Source organism: Miscanthus floridulus, unplaced genomic scaffold (genome assembly GCF_019320115.1).
Source record: "Miscanthus floridulus cultivar M001 unplaced genomic scaffold, ASM1932011v1 fs_220_2_3, whole genome shotgun sequence".
In the NCBI taxonomy this organism is placed as follows: domain Eukaryota; kingdom Viridiplantae; phylum Streptophyta; class Magnoliopsida; order Poales; family Poaceae; genus Miscanthus; species Miscanthus floridulus.
The window spans coordinates 126,895-135,586 of NW_027096399.1; positions in this window are offsets into that span (position 1 = coordinate 126,895).

Genomic DNA, 8,692 nt, shown 5'->3' on the forward strand with positions numbered 1-8,692 from the left:
TCACTAAGAGCTCTCAATCTTGCTACTCTAAAGAGCTCCACTAGATGAACTTAAAATAACAAAGCAAGCTCTCAATTCTAATTACACTAAAGAGCTTGCCACAACTAGTTTGCAAGAATATAAATGAGTGAGTAGGGTGATTATACCGCCGTGTAGAGGAGTGAACCAATCACAAGGTGAATATTAAATCAATCACCGGGAGAATACCAAATGGCAAGAGACAACTAATTTTCTCCCGAAGTTCACGTGCTTGCCAACATGCTATGTCCCCGTTGTGTCAACCAACACTTGGTGGTTTGGTGGCTAAGAGGTGTTGCACAAACCTCGTCCACACAACTTGGACACCGCAAGAACCTACCCACAAGTGAGGTAACTCAATGACACGAGCAATCCACTAGAGTTACCTTTTGGCTCTCCGCCGGGGAAGGTACAAACCCCTCCACAATCACCGGAGATGGCCATGAACAATCACCGACTCGTGCCAATCCTCCTCCGCTGCACCAAACCGTCTAGGTGGTGGCAACCACCAAGAGCAACAAGTGAATCCTGCAGCAAAACACGAACACCAAGTGCCTCTAGATGCAATCACTCAAGCAATGCACTTGGATTCTCTCTCAATGTCACAATGATGATGAAACAATGATGGAGATGAGTGGGAGGGCTTTGGCAAAGCTCATAAGGTTCCTATGTCAATGCAAATGGCCAAGAGGGTGAGCTTGAGCCGGCCATAGGGCTTAAATAGAAGCTCCCACAAAATAGAGCCGTTGTACCCCTTCACTGAGTACAACACGGGGTGACTGGATGCTCCGGTCAGATCGACCGGACGCAGGCCCCCAGCGCCCAGTCTCCCGATGCTTGCCACATGTCATCGGCTTCAAATGCCGATCGCCCTGATCTCAACGGTCAAGTGATGACCTGGGCGCGTCAGTTAGAAAGTGATCGGACGATAGGACCCCAGTGTCCGGTCGTTTCTAGTGAGGTTCCAAACGCGAAATTTTACGACCGGACGCGTCCGGTCGAGCTCGACCGTTCCCACCCGGCGTCCGGTCACTCAACGTTTTCTCTGTGCGCCTTACGTCAGCGTACGTCAACACTAACCGGACTCAGACCATGAGCGTTCGGTCAGTTTACATGCTAGCGTCTGATCACAAGACCGAGACCATGTGCTTACTGCTGTCACTGACCGGTGAAACGACCTGATTTCCGCGAAGGGAAATCCACAGAGTCGAAGTGTATTACGATCGTTGTTGATCATATTACCCAAATTCCTAGTCGAATACCATATCCATACAATGATAATATCAGAGTACATAAAGTGCGGAATTACATAAATTATTACATCACCGCATCGGCGAAATCAAAAGTAGCATTCATCCAGAATAGCTTGGAGATAAGATCGCCAAAACTCGAGCGTAGGAACGAACCCCTCAACCATCAAACTCCTTAGAGCTATACTCCTCAGCAGAACCTATGTGCCAAAGTTTATCAGTACGATTTGTACTGGCCACTCCCACCCTATGAGCTATGCTTTTGTGGAAATTGGATGCAAGTTGGATATAATCAAAAGGAACCTATAAGGCTAGGGTTTTCTATGTATTAGCATATCAAGTATATAATAGTATAGTCAAGTTTTAACACCATTCCCACACACATTCCACCCCGTTTCCGTCCAGAGCCAGGTTTTGATCCTAGGATCGATATACCACCATCTCCATATCATCACCATACCATCGCTCAGTCGATAGGCCAACTCCCTCTCGGCACTGTCTGATGGCCCGTAGCCCCTGGCTACGACCGACACTCTCTCACGGGGGAAGAAGAGAAGGACTCATCTTGCTATCTAGTTTAAGTGAAACCCAGGAAAGGTCCATAGCTGACTAGTCGGCATATGTATCGATCGATCAACCATACACTCTGCAGAGGTTTTACATAACCACAAGATCTGCCTTCTTCGCTGACCGTCATCAACTGGGCTGATTCCGGCCGCTTGCTAGCCTAGGATAATGCCACTCTACCATTCAGCCCTGGTACACCCCAAGTCTAGTCTAGGGTGACTGAAACTATAAGTCATGAGCCGGGTCCACAAGGTCTCCATGAAGTCTCAGAAGGGTGTGGGGGAAATCCTCCGTGCCCCCTACCTCCTTGCACTGTCCGCTATCAACCTAGCAGTAGTGGCAATATCCTACCAAGTAGTCTGGCCGTCCCGCACCATATAGGGCGAGTGGTACATAAGGCTTCCCGGTGAGTCTGAGTACTAGTAAGTCCTTAGAGATAACCAAGCCAGAATGTCTTCATCAGGGTTTTACCGTGCCACCACAGCACCTCCACCCCGGGCTCCTCCCATCACAGGTTCACACCCAGGGCCACCTCATATCACCATTTACCCACTATAGGTATCCATTCTAGGGGTGCCTAGGTAGCACCTCATGGCAAGACTTGCCCCAGGCTCGTCATATATTCCAACTTGATTGACACAACCGTTACCCTCCACACACCCAAGTCACACACGCAGCACTCTCTCCATAGTCCAGATAACTCCAGTTTCCACCACGCATCAATATGGTATATATAAGCGTAGTAGAAATAATAAGCAGTGAAATATAGCAGCAAGCATGTGACTTAGCCTAACAGCAGGGTGAGCAGGGGTAAGGTTGCGTCAAGGTAAAGGCCATAAAGAAAGCATACTACCATGCAAGTCTTATCATAGTGTGATTATAACAATAAAGTAAAGCAATAGCAGCTCTATATTAGCCATGCATAATAGGTGCTACGAGATTGGGTGGGATGTGGCACCTTCAGTGTAGTCGTCTTCGTACTCCTCATGGTACTCTCGGTCCTTCGTCCGTCTGGTTCTCCTCCGAGTCTACAAACGATCGCATTATAGTTGTGTTAGCGACGTCTATAGAATAGCACAAAAAGCAATGAAAATTCAAAAGAGCCAAATGCACTCAAACATGGGTTCATTGCGTAGAGCTTGATTTTAGATGAATTTTGGTCCTGGTCTTATATTTTTCTGAGTTCGTATGAATTAGTTATGAATTTCCTGAAGTTTTAGTCGTTTCTAAAAATGAGGAAAAGGCTGAATTAATATCGTGCTGACACGTGTCACGCTCCTGTTGGTCCACGTGGCATGCTGACATCAGTATGACGTCAGCATGATGTCATTGTCTCGGTTCTAGTACTGACAGGTGGGTCCAGAGCTGCTGACGTCAGCAGCTGACATCATCGTGACATCATCATGACATCACCTCGGCTATGTTTGTCACTGACTAGGTGGGACCCGCATGATGTCATCATGACGTCACCCACTGACAAGTGGGTCCAGCGGCTCTATGTCGCTGACTTGTGGGTCCAGTCAATGGTCAGCTTAGGCCAGGTCCAAACTGGGTCGGTTGGGCCTAGATACGGGCTAGGCTTTGGCGCGCCACGTGACGCGCACTGGTGCGGCCACGTCGTCTTACTGGGCCACTAACGGGCCGTGGTCCTTAGGGCGCAGGTGAGGCGCGGATTCATGGTGAACCCGCCTGCGTTGGTCCATAGACCGCAGAGCCGGTCTATGAAGGACTTGGTCCACTTACTCCTTCCTAGGGTTTAGTCCACGTGCACCAAGTGCACGGACATGTGGCCGGCGAGGGGAAAATCCCCATCTTCTTCCCCGACGTGCTCCCGCTGGTGGTGAGCTCCCCGACGAGCCTCACCCGCGGCGCTGGTGTTCAATTTAGGTGGGCAAAAGCATCGCCCCGCTATGGCAAACATGATGGTGAGGTCAAAGCGACGAGTAGGGTTCCCCATAGGGCTGGCCATGGCGGCGGAGGTCCAGCTGTGGCGTGTCGACGGCGGTAGGGCGATGTGGTGGCTGGGAGCATGCTTGGCAGGGCGCGTGAGCTTCCCGTGGCTCCAGTGAACAGGGTGGGCGAGACAAGGAGGTGCCAGGCGCTCCCAGCGGTCCTGGCCACGGTGGAGTCGAAGCGGTTGCGGCGGCGCTCCGGCTGCGGCACGGTGTGGTCAAACAGGGGTCCTCCGGTGGCCTTCGTCTACCTCGATCGTGAGTGTGGCGTGTTCCGCGGCGAGGAGCCAGCCAAGGTGGTGGCATCACCTCTACCGTGGTGAGGCGGCCGCGGTGGCTTTGCCACGGTCGTGTTCGTGGCTACGGTGTGCGCGCCCATGCGTGCTCGTGTGCGTGCTGCAACGCATCCTCATGCTGATTCGGCTCGACATTGCGCGCGGCGTGTGGCGGTGTAGGGCGTGTACGTGCATGTAGGGCATTGCGTGTGTGGCTTGCGTTGGCATGCTCGAGCCGGGACGGCTCGACGTCGCCGCGGCGTGCTTGGCGCGTGTGCGTGCGTCGGCGTCCATTGGGCTAGGAGGAGGTCTTAGTAGCGAGAGGCTCACCGTGTGGTGCTTGGCGACATTAGGTGGTGGTGCGGTGGTGAGGTGCTGCCTAGTGGTGGAAGCCGCGTCGTCGGAGTAGGCGCTCGGGGCGGCGCTCCGAGCTTCGGTGGTCGATGACTCCGAGCTCCTTGCTCGCCTCCCTCCTCCGGATCCTCCTCTTGGCCCTCTTCTCTCGGAGTGGTGCGGGCAATTGGGCCACCGAACGGCGGCGGTGGGCTGAGGAACCCTAGGGCGCTCTGGGTCATTTTATAGCCCCAAGCTGCAAAGCTCACCAATGGCGGACGGGATCGGACGGCGTTCGTGGCTCGGACGTGATCAAGTGGCCGAGGGTGCTCCTGCTGTCGTTATCGCCTGCAAGTGGGCTCCACCTAGCAGCGAGGGTGCGTAGAGGATGCGTCGTGGCCAAGGAAACGCGGGATGGGGCCACGACGGTGATGGGCAGGGCACGCGCGAGGGGGGGCAGGGTCACGCCACGGGCGTGGCCCTGTCAGGCTAGGTCGGTCCGGCTGGCATCTTCGAGCGCGCCCAATCGGTTGGTGGCACGATCGTGCGGCCGAGGTGGGTTGCGTGGAGCTCCCGCTCCCATCTTTGCCCTGTGGTCGGGGAAAGCAGGGGGGACCGAGGTGGGTGATGACACCTGGGTCCCGCTTGGCAGCGGCTATGGTCGGGTGAAGGGCGTGCTGGCGTGGGCGTCCTGCTGGGCTACCTTCGTGGGCCGGCTTGGCGGGCCGCAGCGCGTGCGCGGGGGGGGGGGGGGGGGGGGGGCAGGCGGGCTCGGCCGGGCTGGCTCGCAAGGCCGAGCAGGCCTGGGCTGCTGCTGCTCCCTCTTCTTTCCTTTCTCTTTTTTTATTCTTTTTCTATTTTGTTTTCCTTTCTCTTTTATTTGCTGCCAATTTGGTTAGGGTTTGATTTATTTAGTTTCATGTACAAGTGTGCACCTTGATTAAGGGTGGAGCTTAGGGCTGGTTGGTGTGACCCACATACTTAGGTGGTACTTAGGTGATTAATTTATTGCATAATAAATTAATTATAAGTGGTCACTTTTATTTGTACAACAAAAGATCAATAAAAGGCAACTCACTTGTTTAGAATTAAAATGCATGCAAGAATGTATATGTTAGGGATTTTAAACACACACATATACAACAAGTGACATGCTATGCTTATGAGTTTGTTTAGTTGGATTACGACTAATGCAACACTTAGGGTTAGCTCCTACAAATGTCACTCATCATCACATGGGGTTTTGAAGAAAAAAAAATTTTGTAGTTGGGATTTTTGGTGTGTGGATTTTTGGGTTGTTACAGTCCTACCCCCTTAACAGAATCTCGTCCCCGAGATTAAAGCGTAATGTACCCTTCGAAGAGATAAGGATATTGTAGCCGGAGGTTAGACTCTTTCAACCATGTTGCTTCTCTCTTAGTGTGATTGCTCCGTTGGACCTTGCACATAGGAATAGTTTTGCTTCGGGTCTCTTTGGTATCTCTACCCAGAATTCAGATAGGATGTTCTTTATACTCAAGAGTGTTCTAAATGTCAAGTGTATCAGTCGGGATCACTTCATCGAGCACTCTCAAACACTTGCGTAGCTGGGATACATGAAACACGAGATGTACACCTGTCAATTCCTCAGGTAGCTCAAGTTTGTAAGCGAGTTTTCCAATCCTCTTGCGTATCTTGTATGGCCCAACAAATCTTGGGGCAAGCTTGCCTTTCATGTGGAATCTGATAGTTCCACGTAGCGGGGATACATTGAGATAGATGAGTCTCCCACATTGAACTCAAGTTCTCTTCTTTTTTTGTCAGCATAGCTCTTGTATCGACTTTGGGCAATTCTCAAATTCTCCTTTACTTGAGCAACTCCTTCTTCGGCATCTTGAATCTTAGCAGAGTCAAAGAACGATCTTTCCCCTAGTTGAGACCATATCAAAGGTGTCTTACAAGGTCTGCCATACAGAGCTTCAAACGGCGACATCTTGATACTGGCTTGGTAGCTGTTGTTGTAAGAAAACTCTGCATAGGGTAGGCATTTCTCCCAATCAGAGCCATAATTCAGTACACTAGCGCGAAGCAGGTCTTCTAAGATCTGATTCACTCGTTCAGTCTGTCCATCTGTCTATGGGTGATAAGAGGTACTGAAATCAAGTTTGGTTCCAATGGACTTGTGCAGGGCTTCCTAGAATCGGGACATAAACTGAGGACCATGATCAGATACAATACTAGAGGGAGCTCTATGCAGTCTGAGAATATGCTCAACATATAGATCTGCTAATCACCCAAATGGAATCATTGCCTTTCTATGAACGGGGCAATCCAACTATGAAATCCATGGATATGCTCTCTCATTTCCACTCGGGAACGTCAAGAGGCTTTAACAATCCTGCAGGCCTTTGATGTTCAGCCTTGACTCTATTACAGGTGTCACATCGTGCCACATGTCCTGCGATGTCTGTCTTCATGCTTTTCCACCAAAAGTGTTTCTTCAAGTCTTGATACATCTTTGAACCTCCAGGGTGAATACAATACTTAGAATCATGGGCTTCTGACAGAATTTCCTCTCGTAGTGCTGGATCAGAAGGTACATAGATTCTGTCCTTGAACCAGATGGTTCCTTGCTCATCTTCATGGTGGTTGGTCTTGTAGCCTAGTTTCATCAGACCACAGAGATATTCGATCTCTTCACAATTTTTCTGAGCTTGATGGATGCGATCTGTGAGATCATACTGTATGCAGAGCTCATTCAACAAGCCATGCGGTAGTATCTCAAGCTAGGAAATCTTCAATCTCTTCCTTGAGCTAAGGTGGTACGGATTCAGTAATCAAAGTGTGACAATAACTCTTGTGACTGAGAGCATCGGCGACTACATTAGCTTTTCCCGGGTGATAGTGAATTTCTAGGTCATAGTCTTTAATCAACTCTAGCCAACGGCGTTACCTCATATTCAAATCTTCCTGAGTGAAAAAGTACTTCAAGCTCTTGTGATCGGTGTAGATATCACGCTTGTTGCCTATCAAGTAGTGCCTCCAGATCTTCAAAGCATGCACAACTGCTGCTAACTCAAGATCATGAGTAGGGTAATGGTTCTCGTGTTCTTTCAACTGTCGAGAAGCATAAGCTATCACTCTTCCACCTTGCATCAATACACAGCCAAGTCCTTGACGGGATGCATCACAATAGACCACGAAATCTTTGCTAATATCAGGCAATGCTAGCACAGGAGTTGTGGTAAGCTTCTGTTTCAATTTCTGGAAGCTTTGCTCGCACTCGGACGTCCATTCAAACTCCTTAGTCTTCTTCAGAAGGTTTGTCAATGGATGGGCAATCTTAGAAAAGTTCTCGATGAATCGGCGGTAATATCCAGCCAATCCCAAGAAACTTCTGACTTCAGTCACGTTACGAGGTTGATCCCATTCTTTCACAGCTTCAATCTTAGCTAGGTCAACTGCAACACCTTCAGCTGATAGTACATGGCCTAGGAAGGCAACTTTCTATAGCCAAAACTCGCATTTGCTGAACTTTGCAGTAGAGCTGATGTTGGGCTAATTTCTCAAGCACAGTTCTCAGATGATGTTCATGTTCTTCGGCGGTGGGTGAATAAACAAGGATGTCATCAATGAATACTACCACGAACTTATCCAGATCATCCATGAAAACCTTATTCATCATGTTCATGAAGTGGGCGGGAGCATTCGTGAGTCCAAAGGACACCACAGTGAACTTAAACTGCCCATACCTAGTCACAAAAGCTGTCTTCGAGATGTCACTCTCTCGAATCTTCATCTGATGATAGCCAGATCTGAGATCAATCTTGAGAAATACTTGGCACCTCTGAGCTGGTCAAGCAAATCATCAATTCTTGGTAGAGGGTACTTGTTCTTGATGGTGACTGCGTTCAAGTTCCGGTAATCAATGCACATTCTCATCAAGCCATCCTTCTTCTTAACAAACAGAATAGGGGATCCCTAGGGTGAAGCACTGGGTCTGATATACCCCTTCGAGATGAGCTCATCAAGTTGTTTCTTGAGCTCGGCTAGTTCGTCAACTGACATGCGATAGGGTCTCTTGGCAATGGGTCATGTTCTCGGCAAAAGATCAATGATGAACTCTACATCACGGTCTGGTGGCATACCCGATAATTCTTTAGGGAATATATCGGGATAGTCTCTGACCACAGGCACATCATGAACTGTCTTCTCTTTTTGTGATTCTAAACTGGCTTTAAGGGCACATAGGATAGAAGTGGACTTCTTGGACTGAGGTTCACACCTAATAACTTGGCCTGATGGGTGGGTCACTTGG